The sequence below is a fragment of the Mesoplodon densirostris genome, chromosome 6, assembly GCF_025265405.1.
Source record: "Mesoplodon densirostris isolate mMesDen1 chromosome 6, mMesDen1 primary haplotype, whole genome shotgun sequence".
Lineage (NCBI taxonomy): Eukaryota > Metazoa > Chordata > Mammalia > Artiodactyla > Ziphiidae > Mesoplodon > Mesoplodon densirostris.
The window spans coordinates 18,655,084-18,680,956 of NC_082666.1; the positions used below are offsets into that span (position 1 = coordinate 18,655,084).

The 25,873-nt window shown below is 39.5% G+C and overlaps 1 long non-coding RNA gene across 1 annotated transcript in view; it reads left to right on the plus strand.

Annotated features, from left to right (window-relative positions):
• LOC132491928 (uncharacterized) overlaps positions 1-25,873 on the plus strand; it is a 120,926-nt gene that overhangs the window by 16,577 nt on the left and 78,476 nt on the right. Inside the window, exon 2 of the long non-coding RNA XR_009532769.1 lies at positions 2,635-2,712. This is a non-coding gene — a long non-coding RNA (uncharacterized LOC132491928). The remainder of the gene's footprint in view (positions 1-2,634; positions 2,713-25,873) is intronic.

Genomic DNA, 25,873 nt, shown 5'->3' on the forward strand with positions numbered 1-25,873 from the left:
CTCCTTAAGGATTATTTTATTATGCACTCAGTGTTTTGAAATGCCAATATCTGCAGATGCAGTATGATTACACTGCCTTTTTCATTTCAATTATTCTTTAAGAAGGGTGATCATTTTTCATTAGGAAGGAAAAACTTGTATGGTCTGGACAAAGATAACGGAACAAAACAACAAAACATCATCTCTCTGTGAGGTCTGACGTCAGATTTAATCGTGCTGGAGCAATGCAGTTTCACTGAACTGGGATGCAGGGGCCTGCGTCTGGCCCTCTCTCTGCCTTGAGTTGACATGTGGCTTTGGGAAGCCAAAGCTTAGCCTTTTGTGATCCTCCGTGTCTCTCATCTGATCATTAAGGTGTAGGACTAGGTGATGTTTAAAGACAATTTTACCTCTTCATTTCCAGTGTTTATAATAGGAAAAACTGAATCAGAGGAGCTACACTCAACGGCCAATCCAAGGAGATTCCCATATAAGGGAGCAGGAAACACCCATTTGATCCTAGGGAAGCACTGAAACTGCAGGTGGGGGCTGGGTGCCAGGGAGGCAAAAGTTACCTGTTTTTAATCTGAGAGAGGAAAAAGCAAATTGCCCAAGATCTTTGCAAAACAAATTACCTGCCAATCAAGAAGCAGAATGTCTGCTCTTGCCTCCCAGGATAGCTGTCTCTGTTCTACCCCTTTGCCCTTGGAAACCACTTAGATATGGCCTCCTGCATTTCTCTTGTCTCATCTGTCTACACTTCTGCATCAATACGGAGTAAAGATGTAGGAAATGCAGGTATGGCATTCATAACATGTCATCTTAAGGTGTTATGCTGAAACAGGAAACAATGCTTTGAAATTTAGTTCTTACCTTAGATAACTTTTGTATTTGAAAGTGTACCCACTCTCTTAAAATTATTCTAGAACAATATGAAAATTCTCTCCCAAAACAAACTTTTTTGAACTGTGTGATATAAACTGCAGATCTATACTTTGAACTTCTCTTACAAAACCTGTTTGATTAAAACTATGAAACAGTGTTTTATAATGGAAAAAAACATAGGAGTAAAGGGGATTCAGGATTTGACTGTTGACTCTGAAGGATAGGAGTTCTGTGACCTTGAAGAAAAATTTCATCCAAATAAGCCTATTTCCTTATGTAGTAAGGATATAAAAAGCCTCAGTTTCTTTATGTAAAGAGATAAAATTCCCATGTCACAGAGTTGTTTAAAGGCTTAAATTAGACGGGATATTAAAATTCCTTGCATAGCGCCTGGTGTACACAGAATCTCAATAAATGCACAATAGGTATTGTAAGTGAGATTTGAACCAAAGCAAAATTGCATAAAACACTACTTCCCATGCCCTTCACTGAGGCTTATTTAAACCATCTTTAGGTGGAGTTCCTAATCCCAAAGATGTATGTGAAAAAATGTTTCAATTACTTGAATATCACCAGTCTACAAATCAGATTCATCTATTCTTCCTACTTTAAAATTCTTTCACATGATATACTTCGACTGCATTACCAATTTTGTATTTCCTCCTTTTTTTTCACCCATAAAAAGAAAATTGTAAAAACTTCACAGCTCAATGACATTAGATGAATTCTTTAAATTCACAAAATTGACATTCACAGAGAGTTGGTAAGGGGATGGTAAGATCCAATTCATATCGCCCAGTCCTTGGGCCAACAGGGAATAGGAAAGAGAAATATTCCTGGTACCCCTAAGTATAAGTGAGTCAAAGCTATGTCAGTATTTGAGCGAAGATTGGAACATAAGCTTGCAACAGTGCGGTTGAACTGGTGGGTAGTGGCTTGCAACTTTGCGAACCACCTGCCCAATGAGTGGGTTTTTCAAAGCAAAACATTCACTGTATCTTTCCCCTTTAGTGCCTGAAAGTTGCAAAAGGGTGAAAAAATAATAATAATAGAGCTCCAACTCTGTGTCAGGCTCCAAGCCAGGTTTTTTTACAATCACCATCTCATTAAATCACCACAAGTACTCAGTCAGTTAGACATTTTGTTGCCCATTTTACAGATGAGAAAATGGGAGCTCAGCAAAAGGAAAGTCACTTTTTTCAAAATCTCATAGCTTGAAAATGTAAGTCTGCCTTAAGCTTAAAATGGTTCTAGTAAGATTTGAAATCATAATTCTTGGTTTTCTTGCCTGGAATTCTGTTATTGAAGGTTTCGAGCCGCGGAGGCCTATAATTAGAGACTGATTTTACTGTCCATTTTGCTATTTTGTTGTCTCACGTGCCACCATTACCATGTCCCTGCTGCTGCTAACCCTTGAACCTTCTTCATGTCTTTGCTTAAATGCCACCTTCTCAACAAGGCCTACGTTGTCCACCACATGAAACTTGTAACAATTTTGCCAGCTTGCACAGCCCACATACCCTGGCTACATTGTCTTGGTTTCCCACAGGTCTTTTCAGTGTCTAACAAGAAATACATTTTATCTTTTATATTTATTGCTCCTTGTGTCTTCTAGAATACCAGCAACAGAAGAGCAGAGACCCATGTCTACTTCTGTTCACCAGTGTTTTCCACTCATTTACAACAATGCTGAAAACATAGAAAGAGCTCAGTAATATTTGTTGTATGAATTCCTAATTAAGCATGTCGTTCTATCCATTCTTATCATAGGTGGCTTCTGAATCCTGCTCAACACACCCTGAGGGTTCACCACTACCATTGGATCTGAGTTGTAATTTTAGCTAAAATGTAAGTATTGTACCTTTGTTTCCTTTATGTAAAGTGAAAATGGAGTTGGTACCATTGACCACAAGCTGTCAGGAGGACTGAGTTAATGTACATAAAGTACCTAGCACACCACATGGTCTGTAGTGCCTGGCACTCAATTCTTTCTCACTGTTATTTTCTGGCTCTCATCTATCTGGCCTATAGCACATAAATCTACACAGTTCTAGCTAAAGCACATGTAAGAATCTGTATTATCGAGAGAGTCATCTTGATTTTCCAAACCTATTGCAACCCCATTTAAAAGCCTTCCATAATCTTTCAAGGCAGAATCATTTGTTTACACATCTTGATGCCCATTGGGTCTAGTATCAATAAGACTTCATGTCTTGTTTCCCGTCATCATTAGCTGCTTTATCTACAAGACATGAATTCTTCCAGGACAGGGTGTATGCCTTGTTACTTTCTTTACTTCATTTCCTCAGATGGCATCTGACATATAGTACACATTTAGTACATATTTATTTTATGATTAACATCGCTCTAGCATGTTGGTGCAGGACCTGAACATGGAAATTACTAAATTCAATCTCTATAGCACATAAAGGGATACTGAGGATCAGAGAAGGGAGATGAATTGAGGAAATCATCCAGCTAGTTTTTATCCAGATAAGCCTAGAACCCAATTTTACAAACTTGAAGTCGTTTCTGGTATAACATTTTCACTTTTTATTAGATATGCTTTGATACAATTCATTAACTTGCTTTTCAATTTTCATGTTAACTTTGAGGACACACCTCTATTAAAAGTGAAGTTTGCATGAGTATTTTCTTTTGGAAACAAATTCCAACTGGATAATTCTGCCTGAGAGGATCAGAATAAATAGTACACAGGATTGACAATTTACAATATCTAGCCTGGGACTGAACTGACTAACCTGTGGGGAAGGCTGAGTCACTAAATCTATCCTAGAATCAAAGAATTTAGAGTTGCTTATGTGTGCTTAAGAGGAGAGACCCTGTCTTCTTTGAATCTGTTTCTCTCCCAGATTACAGCCAGAGTCTTACATGTACCAGACCCTCATTACAGACTTGCTGCCTTGAATTGCATCTGGTAGACCCTCCCGTCAAGTGTAGGAATCTCTACTCCTTGCTTAATTGCCCAGTGTTCACCCGACTTCAGCTTTCATACATCCAGTTACACTACTCACTGCCTCCGAAGAGTCATTGTAGGGCTATTAGCTGCAGTGAATTGAACTGAGGAATGCCTCATGATAACTTTGACCTACTGGCCAGAGTTCTCTTGTCTGGACCACAGAGCACATCACTTCCTCTGCTCTTCTGATGACCATCTGATATTTGGAAATGGTGACCACTGGCTCCCCTCTACCACTCCCACCATGCACATACCAAAAGAAGTCATCTCTCCTCCAGGCAAAATGCCCTTCTGGCTTAAGCTATTTTCGATGGGTAGCAAACCAAAAATGTTTGGTCCCTTTCTTTTCTTTGATGGCAAAATCCCTTTGATTTACCATAAAAGATTGTTTTGGGGCTCCCAAAATGAAAGGGTGAGTTGACCAATAACAAGCATATCATTCAATGGTGTCTTTCAAAGACAATCTCATTCCACATCATTTAAGTGGTATGTGGGAAAGGAAAAGGAAAAGGAAATAGCATTTATGGAATGCCTGCTATGTTTTGGTCACATCACATTGATAGAGTCCTGAGGTCTTCACAACAATCCTTTGAAGTACATATTATTATACCTAATTTTATAGGTGAGAAAACTGAGACTCAGCGGTTTTAAGTAAACCAAACATCTAGAAAATGGTAGAGCTGGAATTTGAACCCAAGCCTGTAGAATTCCTCAGGTTGTTCTCCTGGCATTCTGCCCAGCTGTCTCCCGTCTCAGGGTCCACAACTGTGGTCCAAACTCTGCTTTTTTTTTTACTCGTTGTGAACGCCTCCCACGAACCATAAACAATGTGGTCTTCCAGTAAATCTAACATAAATGTACTAAAAGGGTCACAGCTGGCCAGTTGAATGATGCATCTTGCCCAGTGGTCTGTGTCTGAACATGGTCCCAAAGGGCAGGACCATGTGATCATAGATTCTGTGCAGAAGCATAAGGGAAACCCCCAAACTAAAATGCTTACTCAACATTTTAAACTGAGTTGTCTTATGCAGTTTTCCTCTCTATGAATGCTGTGACTATTGTCTTGTCACTCATCTTTAGCTACACTTCTTCCACACATCTAAACCCTCACTATTAATTTTCCCTGCAAAAGACTTCTCATATTTGCAGTCTTCTCTTCATCTCTATTGCAATTGTCCTTATTAAAACTGCCCTCCTCATTCATTTATTCTTACTGCTGTAGTCCCTCCTACTTGGTCAACCTAGCTACAGTCATATACACTCTAGTCCATCCTCCAAAGTGTGTCAAGAGAGATATTTCAGTAAGAGATCTGAGTGTGTCACCTCCCTCTTCAAAAATCTTCAGTATTGTTGGGGGAGAACAGTCATATTTCCTTTCTCAGGAGACTTCAGTAAAGTAACACATTTTGTCATTTACCCTAATTTTACTTTCACCTTCTCATACAGGAGAAATAAGTAAATCAACTTCTGGGTGATAGAGTTTGGCCTACATTTCTTGACTGGGTGAAAGACCATGAAAATTTAGAATTTGCTCTTTCTTCTCTTTCTGCCATGGACCAGGGTGATACTTAGGATCACTATGACTTAGGATATTCTAAGGTAAGAATGTATACTTTGTAGATTAGAGTTGTCTCTTATCCTGTGAGTTTCAGTCAGCAAGGGTATGTTTTGCTGCAGTAACAAACGACCCCCAAATCTCAGTGACTTAAGACCACTGATGGTGTATGTCCATGGCAGGTGAGCAATAGCATATCTTCGTGTCATCATTCCAGGACTCAGGCTGAGGATTAGCTTCTATTTGGACCACTGTTGGTCATCAGGGCAGAAGGAAAGAAAACATAGATACAGTGAACCTCTCATTGGCTCTAATATCTTCCTCTCAGATATATCACTCCTGTTTATCCCACTGGACAACCAAGTCCTTTGATCACACCTGAGTTAAAAAGAATGGGATGTTATATCCTGTCATAGTTGGGGTACCACAGAGACAAGCATGGAATATGAGTGAATAGTAACACAGAATACCACACCTGGAGCTCTCTCAAAATCTAGACTGGAGGGTTAATAGGAGAGCATTAGCAAGCCCATTTTGTCCCATACCTTCACCAAGTCACCTAACAGTATTTAGTCATTAAAAAGAAAGCACTGGCATTTTGAGCTGATGCTCAGAAAGGGGAAGTTATTTGCCTCTTTCTGCAAAATTTGTGAATTTCAGAGTAAGGACAAGAAGCTAAAGCTCTTTCCACTAAATAAGATTGTTTCTCAAGCTTCACTGCCCATATGTGGCACAAAATAGGTGACTAGTACATGCCTGAAGAATTGAATCAAATTTATATGACCCACTGGTCAATCTCTCCCTGAAATGCATTTTTTTTTCCTGTTCAATAAACACACCTTCCACCTGTGTTTTATAGGCTAGGAAACTCCACCGCACGCTTAACACAGAACTTCCACAGTAAATAAATCCCCTGTCCTTCATCCAGCCAGTTCAGACACACATTTTGATTCCTATATTGGTGTCATATCACCAGACCAAACAATAAATGAAAAACAGACAAATGTCTTAGGAACAGGAAAAGCCTCCACGTGCCACCCCTCATTCTTGGTTTAATGTTAATCCCAATTCCTTGCTTCTGGGCCAAAAATCTTCTCCCTCAATCCCCAATCCCTTCCCTCTCTGGAAGAAAGACTAGGTATTTCTTGAATTCATTTAGTGTGTTTTTCCTTCTCTTCAGTCGTCTTCCCTAGTAACATCTTCCATATGTCTGTGAGCCATTGTGTGGAAGATCTCTGCCCAAAGTCCTTATTTATTCTGAGCGGATTGGAATGGCAGCCTTAAGTCTGGTATTTCCTCACGTTTGACAGCTTAAATTACAGACTTTGGGTACATTTAACGTAATCCATTCATGTGGAATGGCTGTTGTTCCTCTCATAGTAGTTTGAAAATATAAATATTTACAAACCCCTAAGACAAAAGCTCTTACTGACAAGGTTTCTAAAGCACAGCTCCAAGGACAGGAACCTTTCCACTTAGAGTTTTCCACTGACAGAGTCTCAATTCTCCTGGGTCATGTGCACTCCATTTAATGCTAATGGAATCATAGTGAAATCACTGGAACTTATCTCTCTACGTGTCCAAAGAGGAAAGCAAACAGAGCACGAACATGGGGGACAGGTTTTCTCAGGAGGATACAGTTAGCTAGCTCCTTTAAGGCTAGCCAGAAATGAAGTCCCTGAAATTGAAGAGAGTGTCTGGTCCTATGGGAATTTCTACTACTTGGTGCCTTCTCTATTCCAGGCACACATACCATAATTTATTGATAACTCATAATCCATATCTTTGATGTAGAAATAAGGCTTTGAGAGATAAATGAGTTCATCCAATGTCAACACCTAGCAAGTGGAGATTCCAGGGATTTGACTTTGTCCTTTCAGATAAGACTGGAAGGAATAAGAGGGTATTATATGTAAGTTGTCTGAATGCAGAGGTAACAGGTAACACTGGAATAATCTACATTTCTGAACAAATTTCCCTTAGTTACAGTAGCCATGTTAGATCTCCTCTATTCATGCCAGCTTCCTTTAGTTTACCAACTTTTAACTCTCTCTATTCATCCTTTTTCCTTATATTCATCCTTTTTAAAGATCTCCATCTATATTAATTGTCACTTGTTTCAGTTGTATATAAGGGAAATAAATAACAATACCTCAAAATAAGACAAAAGTTTAGCTCTCCTCTATTTTACAAATTTATCTATTTATTTATTTATTTTTGGCTGCATTGGGTCTTTGTTGCTGTGTGTGGGCTTTCTCTAGTTGCAGCGAGCAGGGGCTACTCTTCGTTGTAGTGAGTGGGCTTCTCTTGTCGTGGAGCATGGGCTGTAGGTGCACAGGCTTCAGTCGTTGTGGCACGTGGGCTCAGTAGTTGTGGTTCGCAGGCTCTAGAGCACAGGCTCAGTAGTTGTAGCACACAGGCTTAATTGCTCTTCCCAGACCAGGGTTCAAACCCATGACCCCTGCATTGGCAGGCGGATTCTTAACCACTGCGCCACTGGGGAAGCCCAGCTCTCCTCTATTTTAAAGTGAGTTGTGGGTTGGAGGTCTGAATTTGGTATGGTGGCTCTATTTATGTCAGAGAACAGGATCCTTTTACCTCTCCTCTCCAACATTGCTTGCGTAGGCACCTCATTCCCATGGACCCAATTGGCTGCTGCAGTGGCACCCATCAAATCTTTGCTCCAAGCATCAGGAAGGAAAAAGAGGAAAAGGAAGGGCACATAGCTTCTCATTTAAGAAGACTTCCTAGAATGACCTTCTACACACTACTTCAGCTTACATATCTTTAGCCAGAACTTTATCCCATGGTGGCACCCAATTACACGAGAGAAAATTGGATGGGAAAGGTAATCTTATAGGTGGATGGTTATGTGCTTAGCTGACAGTTGTGGTTCAATGCTGCTGGGACTGGGACTATGAAAACTGGCCCAGTGGACAGACATTGGGCCCCAAAATAGAAATTCTAGTGTTTGCTCTAGAGTTTTTGTCCTGGCTAAAGGAAACTTTAGCAGAATGGATATTGGGAGGCAAGTAAAAGTCTTTGGCTCACCATATTTCATAGCTCAAAGTACCCCTACAGGGAGGTGGGAAGACTGCTGCCTTCAACATCAAACAAACTTGGGTTTCATCCTATTTCTCTCTGGATAAATGGTTAGACGGGGATACAGATATAATTGAAGTATTGGATTGGCCAAAAAGTTTGTTTGGCTTTTTCCATGATTCCAAATGAACTTTTGGCTGACCCACTACTTGAAGAATGGAGCCAGATATGAAACCTCTTTCCATCTTCACACAAATCCTATGACAATACATGGTGGCTAGTAAGACAGCAGCATTTATGTATGTATGTATGTACTGATATGTATGCGTGTGTATGTATGTATATATTTGTATGTATACATATGTTGGTAATCTAAGTGAGTCAAAGGGCATAAATGGTACAATGTGTTAGAGAGTTAGAGTTCAAGGTCCTAAAGAACCAAAATTTCAGTACACAAGACTCCAAAGAAAGTGAAAATGCTGAAGCAAAGGCTGAGTCAGTGTTTGCCCTACTCTAGACCCAAGATGTTATCTTGAGGCAGAAGAAAATGAGGAGCTTGCAGATAAGCCCTTCCTCTAGGGAAGGTAGAAAAGAAAGTAGAGTCTTTAAAGTGTTCGTGTGAAAACAAGGCACAGAAATGGCCCCATCTGGGAACATGAACTAGGTGTCCAATCTCTAACCATGGAGGCCAAAGCCGGTCAAGGAGACCAGCCCTGAGTCCTGGCAATAGAAGGTCCTGAGGGTGCCGGACGGGATGGAGGTAGATGACAAACAATTGAGGAACTGAAGTTTGGCCACATCCTGGAGAATCTGTGGTCAGTGATACATTAATCAGCCTTGGCCTCACAAAGTTTTAATTGGAGTCATTTCCCACAAATGTTGCCAAGAAAACTGTAAAAAAAAAAGAGGACAAAAAGGAAGAGAAACCAAAATCATTCAGTGGGGCTCCAGTAGATTCCAGTACCAGAGCAGCCAGAACGAAAGCCCATGGGATTTTAACACTTCTTCTACTTGGATTCTGGAGTCAGAGTTGGATTCGTATCCTAGCGCCACTACTTGCTAACTACAGACACTTGGGTAGTTCTACCCTGTCTCTGATCCTCATTTTGGGGATATTTAAAAAAGAATACTTGCCTCATAGGGTGGTTGTGTGCATTCTATGATATATATCTGAAAGATCTTTGCAAGCTGCAAAACACAATATTCACGTGAGCATCTAATGTAGAGTAGTTCCATAATATCCTTCCTTCTAATTCTGATGACTCTGTAACCAATAACTTTCTATACCATGTCTTCATTCTAATGTGGCCAATTTATATTTTGCACTTTTGGTGGTTTCATAACACTAACAAATTCTTTTCAGTTAGTTTAAGTCAAATCATGATGCCTTATAGCTTAGCTCCTTGTCAGTTGAACAGCTTTTGTGGAATGGGGTTATGAATGTTGGTCAAGGTGAAAACCAGCTTTCACAAGGTGACAATGAGGCAAAAACTATAAATTCTAACAATTATTCTACACTCTCTGTCTTAGAGAAAAAGGACTTTAGGAGACTCTGCCAAACTTGACTATAAAATGCAACAGTATTTCTACACATGACTGCACACCTTACCAGTAACAAAGAGTGAGAACTCAGAAATCCTAATCCTGATTACATTTGAGTTTGGAATCAATAGGCCTTCCCTGTATTAGGGGAATATGATAATGTGTTAATGATTTTAAGGCATTAATTTGGTAATGACTGTGGTAAAAAATTAAAAAGTATGCTAAACTTCAAAATGAAATTATGGATTGTATTTTAAAGTTGATATACCATTGCGTCAAAGTAACGTGTTTACACTAAGTTCTTCTAATGATTTTCTTAAAGGTAACGTGGGTATATACCAAATCTAGTAATCTGTGATCTCTCTAATATTCAACCTCTCTTGTATGTCACCCAAATTTAGCTCAGAGAGAGAATGGTAACAATGTAATTTGAAGAAAGTATGGAATGGAAAGCTTTGAAATGGAGAGATTGGGCACATGAGGAAGATAATATGCAAACTAAAAGATAAAAGTAATATTGGAGTTAAGTTTTAAGTCTAGGCTCTCTTATTAATTAGCTGCCTAACCTTGAGAAAGGTATATCTCCTCTGTAAGTCTTAATTTTCTTATCCAAAAAATTGTATTCACAATACCCAGTTTTTAGTGCTATTAGGAAGAGTAAAAATGATAGGACATACCAAGGCCTCCCTTTGATTCTCTCCTCTGCCATATATTACCTGTGTGACCTTGGGAACATTCTTCACATTTCTGTGCCTCAATTTTTTTATTTATAAAATGGTAAAAATATTAACATCCAAATTATTTGAATGGTGTGAATAGTAAGCATGTTAATATATATTAGTTCTTAGTGGCTGGTACATATTAAGAGCTAAATAAATGATGGTAAATAATGTCTGTAATACAGCACCTGGCATATATTAAGAGCACATTCAACTATAAGTAGTATATTAATTCAAGAATATGTTTTCTTTTGTAATCATAACACAAAATGGAAAAATTAAACCCATTTCATAGATGAAAGACTAAGGTTTAGCAACTGGAATCTATCGGAATCCCACAAATACCTCGGACCATAACCTAACATGTTTTAAATTCCAAAATTAATTATCACTCCATATAAAGTATTTCAGAAGTCAGGCAGACCCTCTGGTTTCTCTAAGAACATACTATTTCCATTAGAGCTTTCTCACCCCAAATTTCAAGCCCCAAATTGAAAAGGCAAGTTACTGCTATAAACTGACAGTTTGGAATTCATTCCACTTGTCTGAGTTCTTAAGTTTCATATATATGTATATGGAAGTTAAATATATTTTCTTGAATGTGATTTATGAGGACTTTCTGACAAAGTTCAAGAGGATCACTCATAATATACCCCTAGACTGCATGCCATAATCTAAATACTGGAAGGAAAGTTTAGGAAAGCAACTCCCCAAACATTCTCACCATCTGTGAAATCACAGTATCTTGTATTTGAAACATTGGCCTCAATGATTCAACTTGCCTGAGAATTGAAATTGACTAAAGTTATTATAAGTTTGTGGCTTATCTGGTTTACATTAAATACCCAAAGAGAAACGAATACATCTATGGCGTCAGTGGAAGAGAGAAAAATGGTGTCAGGCTCCAAGCCCAGGGGAGGTGGCTCGTCTCAAGGAAAGACTTAAGTAGAATTACTTCCTTTCCTTCTGGGGGACAGAGACAGAAGTCAAATGACTAGGCAGGGAATGAGAGAAAAGTGAGACAAATCTCAGCTTAAAACACTGGCTGACTTTCATGGCCTCTGTTTTGGACTACCTTGATTTAATGGTGTTTTGCATTGTCCACTATTATGAGGGTTTCTTTGCAGATTATGGCACTCTTGGGGCTACAAATTTCAGTAGATCTTGATTGCCAACCAAAACCTTAATGTGCCTTCCAAGGAATCTGTTTCAATATACTTCAAGTGGCAGGTAATAGCACACTCAAGTCAAACTGGTTTAAACCATTAAGGGGATTTATTGGCTCATGTAACACAAAAGTCCAGAAATAGCACTGCTCTCATGTGAAGCTTAATCCATTGACTCAAAAAAATGTTAGGACACAGTTTTTCTCTCTCTTCATTTTTCAGTCTTGTTTTCTCAGTGCCAGATTTATTTTTTAAATTTTTTAAAATTTATTTTTCCTCTGGTCCCAAGATGGCTGTCAGAAGTTCCCAGAGCTTCAGGTTTCCTTGTTCACATCCATGGGGAAGAAAAGAGCATGATCTTATAATACACATTGAAGAAAAAGAGGTTTTCTTACATAAAGCCAGTAGAAGAGTATTTTTTTTAACTCCCTGATTGGTGACATCTCTGAATCAATCATTTTGAAAAAGGGAATGGGATACCCTGATAGGTTTAATCTAAACAGGACCTACCCCCATCAACTGGGAGTGGAGCTAATCCCATCAAATTTTCTTTCTTTTTAAAAAAAATTATTTCTTTATTTTTGGCTGTGTTGGGTCTTCATTGCTGCATACGGGCTTTCTCTAGTTGCCGCGAGCAGGGTCTACTCTTCATTGCAGTGTGCGGGCTCTAGGTGTGCAGGTTTCAGTAGTTGTGGCTCGCAGGCTATAGAGCGCAGGCTCAGTAGTTGTGGCACATGGGCTTAGTTGCTCCGTGGCATGTGGGATCTTCCTGGACGGGAGATCAAACTTGTGTCCCCTGCATTGGCAGGCGGATTCTTAACCACTGCACCATCAGGGAAGTCCCCCATCAAATTTTCAAGGCTCAGAAATGTGGCGGTTGGTGGATTGGATACTTGAGCATCAACTGTTGCTTGAACTTCTGAATCAGCCTATTCTTCCATCCTCACTTCCCACTTTGGATCTTACTTTTCATGCATACATGCATACTGAGCTATTTCTAGTTTGACAAACAGGGCTTGATCTTTCTTCTTCTGCTCCATTCTACTTTCCTCCTGTAATGCCCCTCTCATCATGTTTTCAAAATCATATCCATCCTTTAAGGTTCTATTCAAACAGTCCCTCCTCCATGAAGCTCTTCCATATTATTCTCAGCTGGAGGGCCTCTCTCTATCATTTCTTTTCCAACAGCAATGTATATGTCTTGGCTTCCTGAGTCTGATAGCTTCCAACCTTGTATTCTACTGTACTGCATATGTGTCTCTTCTGGATGCTGCAAGTTCTCTGAGAAAGAAGATTGTGTCTCCTTTGTCACTGATGCCCCTTAGAGTACCAAGTACCTGCCCTGAATACTGTAGGGAAATTAGCCAGTGGGTTTTGGAGGTCATTTTTCTGGTGACACACATTCTGTACATTTGTAGTACTATCAATAACTCCACTCCTGCTTCTTTGAGAAGGTCTAAAGGTTTAGCATTCTGGCAATTTGCTTATCTAGTAGCCAGTTCTTCACACTTCATAGTGAGCTTGTCAGCTGACAGCAGAAAAGCAAAAACCAGGCAGATTAGCAAGTATTTATTTTTTACTTTTCAAACTCATCCCTAATACAACAGCCTTGGGACATAAGTCGATGATTCATGGATCAGAATAAAGCAACATTTCCTTTATTTTTCATTCTTTGGTTTTTCATAACATTGCTCTATTTAGATGACATATACCTGAGAAGGAAAAAAAAAAAAAAGAGTATTGCATGTTTTCAGAAATGAATACCAGGCTAAAAATCAAGATCCTCATGCAAGAGATAAATTGGAGTCATAGACAGACTTAAGCTAACAAATGACCTGATCACACTTGTGTTCACCTTGCTGAGAGCCCTACCAGTTTTCTTACCGCAGGGCAAAGGGTTCCTTTTCACTCTCAGATTGTACTAATCTTATCTTTAACTGTGTCATCCATAGATATCTCAAGAGTAGTACATTTAAAATAAAACAGTGGATTTTCCTCCAGAAATATGTCTCTCCCTCACATCTTTATCTCAACAAATGGCTCCACCATTCACCTTGTTTCTCAAACAGAAAACTTGGAGAGATATCCCTGTCTTTGGCTCTACATACAGATCCATGAGTGGTGTAAATTCTGTCTCCACACATATCACTGAATGCATTCAGCTCTCTCTCTCTCATGCTCTCTCTCTCTCTCTCTCTCTCTCTCTCTCTCTCTCTCTCTCTCTCTCTCTCTCTCTCGCCTTGCTGATGGCTAGTGTCTTAATCCGGAAGCCCAGGATGGCTGTGATAGTCATCGCTTTGTGGTTTCCAGGTCCGTTATTGTCCACCTTTAATCCGTTGTCCACACACAGCAATAATCTGGCCCCTGACTCCTCCCAATTCCATCCTTTCAGCTCTCCCCCTCACTCAGCCAGCTCCTAAATCTTGTCCAGCTCTTTGCTCCTTCAGAGCCTCTGGAAATGCCATTCCCTTTACCTGAAATGTTCTTCCTTCCACCTGTTCATAAGGCAGCACTTTTTTCTCCTTTGGACCTTGGCTAAAATAGTATCTCTGCATGTCCTTTGCTTACTACCCAGTCTAGGTGGTGAGCCCCTGTTAGTCTCAACTTTAATTCCGTGTTCACAGTATTTATCACATATTTGATATGTGTACTGGTTTATTGACTTTATTTTATTTTTTTGTATGTTTCTCCCATCAGAATGTAAATTCACAAGGTAAGGATCCTGTCAACCTTGTTCCCCATGTTATCTCAGCCCCTAACACTGTTGCATGGTCAGGGCTGGATTGAATACCTACTGAATGAAAGGAATTTCTTTTAAGTTCTGCCCATCTATTGTATTTCATAGGACGTTTATTGAGTCTAAGCTCCCCCTGAATATGAAAACAGTGGTAGTTTAAACTAATTTACTATCTAAATAACCAAAGTCTTTTTAAAAAAGGATTATTAAGAACTTTGTGAGATTTATGATTCCGTCACAAACAGGAAACATCCTTGATGAAATTGATGAATGTATTTGAGGCATATCTTGAGAAACAGAAAGTTGGAATCTGTGAAAAATGACAGTTTGTACCTTTATATGGCAAACTAGATTTTGCCAAACAAAGTCTCACAAACCTGCAGAGTCCTTGTGGTCTGAGATATGCCCCTGCAATTCACTCAGTGACACTGGATGGTGTTTTCCAGAGGATGAAAGCATAAGCTTCCAGCTGCTTTTCCAGGTCCTCTTCCTTCTAATCCTTTTCCCTAACAGGGGCTTGCCAAGGTCTAAGCCTACACCCCTTTTACTTCTATTATAATTCTATGCTCTATTTCCATGGGCGACATTACCCCCTTCTCATGCTTCCCAGTTATCAACTTTCAATTGACAAATCCTAAACCCAAATTTCTAATTTCAGTCACAGCTTCTAATCAGGTCTATTTTCCCATCAGCCTGCAGCATGGATTCCTAATATTGTTCCACAGACTGGATTCAAATCTGAGCTTGACAAATCTAAATCTCTCATACCCACCTCTAAGCCTCAGCTGTACAATTTGCTGCTTTCTCCCATCAATGTTTTCTTTACACATGGCCTTGTATTTCCATCTTATTCATTCCTGCTATCCATATACCAACACGTGGACATGGGGCATGTTTCTCAACCTCATTTTACACAACTGTAAAGACTGTGCACTGCACAAGTCTAGAAGGTGCCATTTATGCTGCAGTCTATGTGAAGGGTGCCCCCTGGAGTTGTGTCTGGAAGTATTCCCAACTCTTCTACATTTTCCCTCTGTGCCAAACACAAGCCTCTCTACTTTATGGCCACCAAGAAAATGCTGTCGACAGGGTGCTTTGGCCAATGATGAGGAACTAAAAGTGTCAGAGAATGTCAGGTCCATACCCTAAATTTTCTTTACTGGATTTTGTGAAACATTTGCCATGTCTTTCTCCTCATGTAGGTTGCTCCATTCTGCAAAGAATGTGCTTATGTAAAGTGTCGTCAATTTATCTCTTACTTCCTTGTATAATCCTTCTATTGTGAGGGCTAAGCTCAACTAAGAAATGTGAAGCTGAAGAGCAGTTATTTGCTGATGGCTCTGCCCAGATATTTGTCATGGTAGTTATGCAATCATAAGACATGGGTTCTCTATGCTGAGCACTTAGATAATATATTTACAGTAGTGATCGGCAGAAGGCTCTCACTCAGAGTCACCCAAGAAAGAAACTCAGAAACAACCTCTGTGACCTGTTGCCTAGCCCAGGACCTGGCATTTGTAGGGACCCTCTAAACACACGCTAAATGAATGAGCTAGAATTACCTTTGCAATGGTGGGAATGTTCTTGTGCAATTATCCCAAATCGAGTGTAACTCAATAGAAGAAATATGGCTGGGAGACTAACTAGATACATGACAATGGGCAAGTCCTGTCATTTTTAAGGGCTTCAGGACTCTTTCATTACAATTTATACCCACTTAGATTTTACATACTTAGATTTGTGACTTTGCAGGATTGGGGTATTATGAATCTATGTTACCAAAACATTTAAGGATATCTGTGGTAAAAAATATATATATATTTGAGCACTCATTACAACCAGTTTTTGAAATAGTTTGCATATTACATAATTTATTATCAATATATGCATATTAAACAAATTATTAAAAGAATGAATACAGAACATCTTTTAAAGTTATTTATTTATTTATTTTACATTTTTTATCTTCTTTACTATTCCTGGTAAAGATCCTGGCACATGATAAATAGCCAATAACTTCATGAGTTAATGAACGAACCAATGACTAAAAATTGCACGTCCCGTGACTGGTCAGAGCTCTCTGAGGCAGTATGTATAGCTTCCACAGAGCCTAGGATAGTCTTCGAGCCATTGTAGCTGTTCTGACTGTGTCGACAAAAGGGGAGATACGGCTATAACTGGAACCTGATAGCTAACAGTTACTGCAATCACATACTAAATTAAGCTCTGAACTTCCTAAAGGTCAAAGCAGAAGGGTGCACAATGGATTAAATGGATCTCATTGTCTGCTCAAAAACCAACAGAAAAAATTCAGTGTGTGAGGTCATAAGGAGAGATCAAGCAAAGAAGGTCATACTGGAGCATCTCCAAGATCTCTTCCAGCAGGAACTTTCTAGGCTGTCTGGCTTTATGGCTTAGAGTATGTCTGTATCTATAATGAGACCAACTTGAAGCAGCTCTGTGATTCAGGATATGTCATTTTAACTGCTACTCTCAGTTTTCCCAGACAGACTCACCCCAGTTCCTTTAGAAGCTCTCAGGATTTTTCAGTGTTGGTCAACTACCTGCCTGCATTCTGGTTATGCTCCTAAATGGGTCTCTTCTCATCCCATTTTTCTCTCCCTCACCAGATCTTTTCCCTCCTGGCTCCCTTGATTTCTCTCTCTCTCTCTTTTTTTATTTTTGAATTTATTTTATTTTATTTATTTTTGGCTGCATTGGGTCTTTGTTGCTCTGCGTGGGTTTTTCTCTAGTTGCAGCGAGCGGGGGCTACTCTTCGTTGCGGTGCTCAGGCCTCTCATTGCAGTGGCTTCTCTTGTTGTGGAGCACAGGCTCTAGGCACGTGGGCTTCAGTAGTTGTGGCACGTGGGCTCGGTAGTTGTGGCTCACAGGCTTAGTTGCTCCACGGCATATGGAATCTTCCCAGACCAGAGCTCGAACCCATGTCCACTGCATTGGCAGGCGGATTCTTAACCACTGCGCCACCAGGGAAGCCCAGGCTCCCTTGATTTCTTTCTCCCTCCCCAACCTTTTCACCAACATCAGTTGAACACCAGCTATGCATCGGTTCTACATCAGGCAAAATGTCAGGCATATAAAGATCAATAAGACATCTCTCTCCCTGCAAGGTGTTCCCCAGCCTTTCACACTTGCTGCTAAAATGTTTGTGCTTATAAGCTACACCTCCCAGATGTGAGCTGCATGAGAATAGGACAGTGGCTATGTGTTAACAACTGTATCTCCATTACCCACATCAAATTCCTATTTATTGAACAAATAAATCTAAGCTGATGTCTTAATCCAGTGTTTCCCCAATTATTCTGCAAAACACTAGTCTGTGAATATGCTGTTTAAAAAAAAATCTATTGGTCTAATGTGTTTGAGCAATACAACATCCTCCATCTCCTGATAAGAGAGCCATGAACTTATTAAAGGCTCTGAGAAGTCCTGTAAGAATGAAATCTATGTTTAGCCCAATTTAGACCAAGTTTATTTGACCTCAGAAATGTATGTGTCTAGTATAACATCATGTTGGAACTTGCAATCTGTGGAAAAGGTGATCAGAGTTAGTGAAGCAAACGATGGGAAGCTGATGGTGGACAGATATGAGGACAGAGAGCACTGAGCCAGATCAAATCTGTTCCAGAAGCTTCACCCAACCGTATCAAGCTCAAATAAAGTCTTGTCAATAAGTGTGGATTTTGGATTGAAATCAGTATTTTATTGTTACTAGATCCCAGCTCTCTCGTATCCTTCACAGCTCCTAGGACAATGCCCTTCTTAAAGTATTACTAAAAATTGGCTGATTGTACCAAATTATGACCATAAACCAGTTTGGAAACTGTTCTAAACCATTTCCCAAGTTAATTACTAAACGTGTATATTCAGTCAGTGTTTATATATTGGTGTGGCATTCTAAAATATACTATTATTCTGCTCTTATTTATGACTTTGCAAATAATAGGAAAAGCATACATCAACCATCCACTTCATTTAGCACTGATGTGCTTCCAAAATAAAAGGGCACTTTCCCTCACTGATCTCTGAGTTTATGGCTTAATGTTACTATTTGAATACATAATTTATAGGGAGAAGACATCTGTGGAGAGTATAAGATATATCTATTTCAAGTTAAAGATCTTCACAGATTAAAAATGGCTTTTGTAACTTCATGTTATTTGTTTATTGTAATTGCTTTTCTGACTTTGGAAGGGGGGGATATTTAAAATAATCTACTCCAAATCTCAAGTCTGAAAGCCGATTCCAACAAGAGCCATTTTGGAAAAGTTCACTGTAAAGTTAACTTTGAAAATGTCTTAGAAGAAAACTGTGTCCCATAAATGGCATGAACAGTGTTTGGGTTTTTTAGCTCATGATCTCAGAAGGATTTTGGAACAAGAGAGCACATTTTATTTCCAGTTTTAGAGAAAAAAAAATCATATTAGTTCTACTAAGTATTTATTTTCCATTAGTACTTTCAGGTTTATAAACTGTTCTCATTTGATCCTCCCAGGAGCCTGAGTGGTTGGCACAGAAGTAAAAATAGCTACTATTTAGCGGAGATTTACCTCATAGACACTCAAGCAACCCTAGGAGATAAATACTATTACTGCCATTTTGCAGATGGGGAGAGTGAGGCATGGGGAAGGGAAGCAACTTTCCTAACCCTAATCCCTAACCCTAGCCCTAGCCCTAACCCTAACCCTAATGCTAACCCTAACCCTAACAGCTAGTTTGGGTGACATGCTGAGGTACAAACCCAGGCAGTCTGGCTCCATAGGTTGTGTTCTTAACCAGATTGTCTCCTGAAACCACAGTGATGCTCATTCTTCACAACTCGCATAAAGAAAGATAATATGTTGAAGCATGAACATGACAGAATGGCCTCTCGATGGGCAAGGTGTAGTGTAGAGGACTGACCCCTAACAGTTCAGAGAACTTTGGGGCCTCTTAGCCTAGCTGAATGGGGCCTCCACTATGGACATAGCTCACCAAATTATGTGTCATCTCAAAGAATCACTTTTTAAGTGCAGGTGTCCCTAGAAGTGCCATCTGTGGGATTGACATATACACACTCCTCTATATAAAATAGATAACTAATAAGGACCTACTGTATAGCACAGGGAACTCTATTCAATACTCTGTAATGTCCTATATGGGAAAAGAATCTGAAAAAGAGTGGATATATGTATATGTATAACTGATTCACTTTGCTATACACCTGAAACTAACACAACATTGTAAATCAACTATACCCCAATAAATTTTTTAAAAAGATATTCATCATAACACTATTCATCATAGTTTAAAAAAGAAACATCCTCCATGTCCAAAAATATAAAAATGGTTAAATGATTAAATATTTGAATACCACACACATAGAAAAAATGGACAGGAAATAAAAGCCTGGAATGACTTATGCAAGACCACCAAGCTCCTGGATAGAAGAGCTGGGCTTGGAAAGTCAGTCTGCAGATCTCCGAGTCTGGTGTACCCCTCCCCCACCCCTTTCTATGGCTTCGTCTTACAACTTTCACCTAAGTCTGTACAGCTATAAGTCCTCTCACTCTGCCCCTGGCTAGACTTGATCTCTGCCCAACTCCTAGCTTTCTCATCATAATGATGAGGAGAATCAAGCCTACTCTGATGAGTGGCTTTTGAGAATTAATGATGTGGAAAGAAATATTGTAAAATAGTGCTATGAAAATGTACACAGAGCATCACTCCATTTTTCAGAATCACGGTGACATGCTGTGTTCCACAGAATTCGATTTTCCATGTATTCATCAGATATAAAATAGATATAATCTCCCAACATTCTCTAAACGTTTCCACTTACAATCTTTCTGAACTATACCTATACATTCTTAAGAGGAATAGATACTAGAATGCACATTCCCTACCTTCAAGACGTTTGTAGTCAAGTAGAGGCAACTGCCTACACATGTAATCTCAGGCAGGTTACTAAGAGAATAACTGAAAACTAGGGGAGGGTTTCAGGAAAGAGGTTATCACTTAACATAGGTATGAAAGGTAGAATTTCAGCAGGCTGAAATGAGGCCAGAGAACATTCATTCCTGGTGGAAAGGCTATGTGGACAAAGGCAGGGCAGTGAGAAATGTCAGGCATGTTCAGGGAATAAATGTTAATTTAATGAAAAGATACTCAGGGTTGCTGTACTGTCCAGTGGAAATAAAGTCAAAAGCCAGACTTCAGAAGGCCTGGCGTGATGAATTAACAGACATGGATTATTGTTCACAGGAAGGCATTGAGGACTGATAGGTTTTGTTGAGCAGAGCACAGTAAAAGCAGAGCAGGAAAGGCTCCATAGGAGGCAGTGGTCCATCCAGACTTGGGCAGGGAGACTGGGTACGTAAGATTACATGCAGGTAAGTGTGGGCTAGATTCAGGCAAAGGCAGTGGGCTTGGGAATGAGGGAAGAGGTGAATGGGTCTGACTTTCAGGACACTCTGAATAGATGAATAACCATATCCCTTATCTGTGAGAGGGGTCAGTAAAAGGACTCGTGTGTGTGTGGGTGTGTGTGTTGGGGGGGGGGGTGTGTAAGGGAAAAAAGAGAGGGAGATAGCTTGCAATTCATTTTGGCATAACTACCATTTCATGGGAATGATCTGGATGCTTCACAGCATCATCAATTATTCACCTGGTTTCTGGCAACCCTTCAAAACACCTTTTAGGTTTGTATATTATTTACTCCTTTGCCTTAATGCATCTCTCCTCTGTTAACCCTACCTCAACCCTGAAATGAAACGAAACTGTAATTAATTTTATAATACAGTCCAGGGAAACGTTCCTCATTTCCTGGAGGGCAGTGACTCTCAACTGCCTGAAGAAATGGAAAATGATTTTTACCATCTCAAGGAGAATAAAAACAGCAATTTCCAATTAAGCTGTTTGCTTTCTGTGTTCAGAGGGCGGAGTGGACTGGTTTGGACCTCTTTCTATAACACAGAATTCAAATTATGGGACAAGGTAGAGGGCACAGAAAGGACATGACACAAAATGATGAGTGACACAGGGGCGTAAATAAAGTGGACAGCACAGTGCCTGGCACAGTGTGTGTTGGTGTTTTTCTGTTTTTATCACCCAAAGATTCTGAATATGAATTTGTTGGTTCTGAGACACTGTGGAGGTCGGACAGATAATCCCATTGGATTATAGGAACAACAAAATACTCCCTCAGGATTCTGGCAACAGATCTAATGATCACTTTTTTTCTAACTTCAGGGACCAAGACACATGAGTGACATACCTTTTTTTTTTATTATTATTTGGAAAAAAAATTAGGCATACAATAATTTGAAAACATAGTACAAAATGTCCCTGTATACTTTTCACCAGACTTTCCCAGATGTTAACATCTTACAAAACCTTGGTGCAGTTATTAAAATTATGAAATTATGGATGTGACTCTATAACAGGCCTTACATGAAGCTTTCCCCTTGTCCCACGGATGACCTTTCTCAGGCCCAGGATTCAATCCCGTATTGCACGTTACTTTTAGTTGTCATGCCTCCTTAGTCTCCCCTGATCTGGGGCAATTCCACAGTTGTTGTTTTTTTTTAAATGATTGTGACACTTTGGAAGAATACAGGATACAGGTCAATCAGTTGGTAGAAGGTCTATTATCTACTGTTCTCTCATACTTAAATCCAGAAAATGCATTTCTCTTTATACCTTAACCCATTAATTTTAATTTCTATTGATGAACCTCGCCTGCAACAATTAGTGCCATGGTGTTTACTAAGTAATGATATCCAACTATGCTTCTTCATTTATTAATTGAGATTCTACTAAGGAAAGAGCTTTACTTTTCTTCCATTTAGCAATTTATAACTATTAACTTAGATACAGATGATACTTTATGAAGTATTTTTGATGCATTATTTTACTGGTCACTGCATTATCCTGTGAGGTAGCTGGAAGAGACCCTGAGGCTCAGCAACTTGCATATTTGTCTTCCATCCCCACCAGAGATGATAGGTCCTGGAAAGCAGCACATTGTGTCTTATTTATTCACCTCTCTGATGTCTAGCAGAGCTACCTGGTACAAATGGAGAGAAAAGGAAACGTTGAGTGGACAAGATAAAATGGTAAATCCAAGACAGATAGCCAGTCAGTGGGGAGGTCAGGAACCCTCAATGCATTTTGTGATTCAAGCAGTAAGCATTCAACAAGCATTGAACATCTACTGTATGCTTGGTACTGGGAACACAAGGAAATGGCTGTGTTCTCAAGGAATTCACCATCAGTAAAGAGAGATAAATAAACATGCAATTAGGATGTGATGAGTATGCTAAGGCACAGATAATTGTTGTGGTATTCAGAATGTACTTTTGAGTAAATAATGCTTTTGGGGATATTGGAGTAACTAAGAGTATAAGACAGATACCTTTTGGTATGAAACTCTTCTATCCCTCTTCTCCCACTGTATTTCCCCTATTCTCACCTGTATAAGTCATTCTTAGTCTTTAGGTCTCACTTTAGATGTTGTTTCCTCCTTGAGGATGATCCTGATTCTGTTTGGGTTTGAGGATACTCATTTGGAGTTTGCTATCATCCTGTATTTTCTACACCCACGTATTTTTTACACTGCCTAAGGGTTGGAGGTAAAAGGTTGCATGCATCCCTGTCTTCCTGGGAACACTGTCTGGTGGAGAAGACATAGACCACATTACTAATCCTCAGTTTTCCCGCCAAGATAGAATGGACTAGTCATTAGGAGATCTCAAGTCAACTGGCTTGTTTGGAATCTGTACCCTGCTTCTCTCCAGCCATATGATTTAGGACAACTTGCTTTAAGCTCTCTGTCATTTTTCTTTTCTGGAATTTAAGAATAAAAATGATACTCCAAGGTTTGTGGTTATAATTAATTTGAATCTAATAATAAGTGTAAAGTGCTTATAAGTGTCTTACACTTAGAAAGTGCCTGCTAGTTAAGAAAGCACCTATCATTATTCTGTCCTTTAACTAACTACTAGACGCTATAAATCACTGTGATGTCTCCTCTATCCCAACCACTCCACAAGACATAAACCAGTAGGCAGGAAGAGTACTCCAAGAACTGCCCCTTTTGACCCATGAATCTTTCACCTGACTGCTCCCAATTTCACTTCTAGATTATGGCTCAATGTCTATCTTCTACCTCTCCCCGGAAAGTTTGATTTCAATATTCTGTTTAAGTCATCTTTATTCCATTTTCCTGGCCATGAGGCCAATGAAAATGTAGGCCCAATGATGTTAGAGCACCCTTTGGATTTTGATAGCAAGTATCTATTCCAAAAGGAACACAAATGCCAATCCATACGTCTCAGATCCCCAGAATGTCAGAGTGGGAAGGAATCTTCCCAGAAGACCTTACTTTACAGATGGATAAAGCTGAGGTCATAAAGTTAGTAATATTACCAAGATTAGAACTAAATCTACCCTCTCCAAAGATTGAATTCTTTCCAACCCATAAATAGGTACATGAAAAAAAAAAAAACAGATCACTGAACTTACCCATTTTAGACAAATTAGTCCAAATTTTCTTTTAGTATATAGATATGGAAATCTTTGGGAAATCTAAGCCAAGTTTGATGTCTCTTTTGGGACCTATCTCTGAGGATAGAGAAATTAGAGAAAATTTTGGAAATCCCAGTGCTACGGACTGAATTGTTTCCCCCTCCACCCTGCCAAAACTTATGTATTGAAGCCCTAACTCTCAGTGTGATTGTATTTGGAGATAAGGTCTTTTCGGAGGTTATTAAAATTAAATAAGGTCATAAGGGTGGACCTCTAATCTGATGGGACTGTGGCCTTATAAGAAGGGGAAAAGAGCTTGTTCTCTCTCTCTTTCTTTCTTTCTCTGTGTATATGCTCTCACCAGAACTGATCATGCTGGCACCCTAATCTTGGGTTTCTAGCATCCAGAAGTGTAAGAAAATTAGTTTATGTTATTTAAGTCACCCAATCTAAGCTATTTTGTTATGACAACCCAAGTTATCTAAGATACCCAGGATTATATCCCATATGCAGTATGAGTACATTTTAAGTCCTTAACCAATAAAACATATGGTTGACTTATTAGAGACTGGGAATAGGACATGAATTTGCAATGACATTTTTTTTCCCAATAAGTGCTCTTCAATTCTGCTAGAATTAGTATCAGTGAATTCCAAATGGTAATGCTAGGTGATGGGTGAAAGAAGGGAGGGGGGACTCAGAAGTTATGTTATATTGTGTTCTCACTGAGAGGGTTAGTGCTCGAAACAGTCAGAATCGGGGAGACATGTGAGGTAATGATGGAGAGCCCTTCTTGTATTCCAGCAGCAAACGGGTATGTCTCTCCTCCTACCCTCCCACCGGTATAGAACTGCTCCCAGCGGGACACTGGGATTCCTCACTGTGGTCTAATTTTAAGTGAATCAAATGAGGTGGCCCTCTGCCACATCCCTCTGGAAACTATTCAAACATCGAGCAGATCTCATCCTTTGAAAATGTTCCCTGAATAATGGAAACATGAGGAAGAGGAATATACTAGAGACCCCGGATGCATCTTTCAACCACAGTGGAATGCAATATGCCAGACACACTTTTACAGTGGTCAGGATGGACGTGGGAAAGATTTTGGGGAATATAACAATAAGGTCTGCTGTCATCTTAAATCGCTTTCACTGCTAGATGCTCTCAAGGATTAAGTGACACAGTGCCAGGCACACTGGCAGGGACTCAATCCCATTTCAATCCAAGACATGTAGATATTGTTACATGGCTGCTCCCATCTAGGTAAGAGACTAGAGTTTTCTACTTTTCATATAGATATTACACTGTGTTGGAAAGTTTCTAAGAGTCCATCTAACTCTAAATTGATTTGCTCATTTAAAAGATGGGAAAACTAAGCCCAAGTAGGAGTCTAGGGTAAATTCATACCAGTAGAGAGTGCCAGGACCCAGACAAGAATCCACTACATCTAACCTCCATTCAGCTCCTTCTTTACCAAATCTGTTCTTCTTCTTTCCCAAGGAAAAAAATCAAATAGTGCATTGATTCTTCAGGGTAAAGGTTTGCGTTTTGTTTTTATAAGCATATATTGCAGAGACCAAAACTTTAGCAGAAAATGTAAAGCTTTTAGATTTGAGATTTCATATTTCTATTAGAAAAATTAGGGCAATATGTATGCTTCTCTCTTTCTGACATCACTGAGTTGGAGTAAGATTCTGGAGCTAGGAATCAGGCAGGATATGTTCCTCTGATCCTAAACAAATG